Source organism: Myotis lucifugus, unplaced genomic scaffold, assembly GCF_000147115.1.
Source record: "Myotis lucifugus unplaced genomic scaffold, Myoluc2.0 scaffold_2, whole genome shotgun sequence".
In the NCBI taxonomy this organism is placed as follows: Eukaryota; Metazoa; Chordata; class Mammalia; order Chiroptera; family Vespertilionidae; genus Myotis; species Myotis lucifugus.
The window spans coordinates 7,536,992-7,538,928 of NW_005871050.1; positions in this window are offsets into that span (position 1 = coordinate 7,536,992).

Sequence of the window (1,937 nt, forward strand, 5' to 3'; positions counted from 1 at the left end):
AAATACCATTCTGTTTGCAAAACAATTATGAGCGAGGACTTTAAATCTTGCATGTGACTGGAGATATAACAGAGAACAAGTCAGACACCAGCCCTGCCTCTCCAGCCCACACTATAATGGGGGAGAGAAACCAGTAAGCAGATAGGTAAGCTGTGTCGTGGGTGGTTTGAGATATACCATCATTGACAACAGTTGCCTTAACTTGGAGGCAAATCACCTGGCAAAAGTAGCAAGTTGGGATAGAGATACCAAGATGGAGGCATAGGCAAATGCTTGTACTGGCCGCCTCCTACAACCACATCAAAATTACAACTAAAATACAGAACAACTATCATCCAGAACTGCTGGAAAGCTGGCTGAATGGAAGTCCTACAACTAGAGATGTAAAGAAGAAAGCAGAGATTGGTTTCAGTCCTGATGTCACTCATAGGCCGGGCAATCTGGATAAAGTGTCAAAATCTGCCTGAATTCCATCTGGATAAAGACACAAAGCCTCATCTATAAAATAAGGATATTAATGAAGAATTCTGCTGCCTTGTCAATGGAGCTGTGAAAGCCAAATGTTGTAAGGAGTGAGCAAGCTTTGTGAAGTGCTAGGAAGACTATGATCGACTGCGGCCTTTATCTTATCCAATGACTGATGTCTTCCTTATATGCTTCTCTGTGGTGAATCCAGCCTCATTTCAAAATGTGAAAGAGGAATGGATACCAGAACTTACGGAATACGCACCAAATGTACCCTTCTTATTAATAGGAACTCAGATTGATCTCCGCGATGACCCCAAAACTTTAGCAAGACTGAATGATATGAAAGAAAAGCCTATATGTGTGGAACAAGGACAGAAACTAGCAAAAGAGATAGGAGCGTGCTGCTATGTGGAATGTTCAGCTTTAACCCAGAAGGGATTGAAGACTGTTTTAATGAGGCTATCATAGCCATTTTAACTCCAAAGAAACATACAGTAAAAAAAAGAATAGGATCAAGATGTATAAACTGTTGCTTGATTACGTGAGAAACATCTTCAGTGGCCAAAGAAACTGTCCATTTCTCTCTAAGAAAGCATATGAAATGCTACAGCTATACCCAGACCTCTTATAAATACTGAAGCAGTTTAAAACTTGAATGAGAAACAACCCTGTCCTCAGAATTCTATAAAGTTCATTAAGAATGTTTCTTAAAGGTCCAAGAAGCAGCAAACAGCATCTGAAGCCACAATCTATTATAAATACTTTATTTCAACTAGAAGGTACAATCTCTCAGGGGTTTCATAGTTTAAAAAAGCTACAATCACATCATGTAACTACATAAAAAAACAGTGCTGTAAATGGGACTGCCTGGCTTAGACCATATACATTTCTGCAGTCTTTATGGAATCTGCACACACAAAAAATCTTCCTTTGTTCCAATTAATTGTTCTTGTATGTGAGTTGCTTTCTGTTCCAGTAGATCCAGAGCGGTGAAATAACGAGGCCAGCCACGTAGCCAAAGGTCGCTCCAAGCGTGCAGGAGATGGGCCACACCTGAGGAGAGAATGTATGAGATCAAAAGAGAACAAATGTTTTATTACTTGAGCACAAGTTAAGTGTAACCTAAATATTTCTATATTAAAGCTTAATGTGCTTTCTTAAAGAATGCCAAAAGTGTAATAACGTCATAACTGCATTTATCACGAACACTAAAAATGTACACGTTTTAGTTAATGTGCATTCAATGTAACAAGGCTTCTGGCGACTGTAGATTTAGTTTGATGCTCCAAAACTGCATGAGACACATGCTAAACTTACAAATTAAAATTTTGGGTCAGAAAAAAAAATAATTAAAAAAATCTTGCATGTGCATATTTTTAAAAGAAAAATAGATATTAAACACCCTTTTCTTAATTGTATGTAAGGATGATGCTGGTTTCTTGATAAAAAAAATTCAAATACAGGTTTTA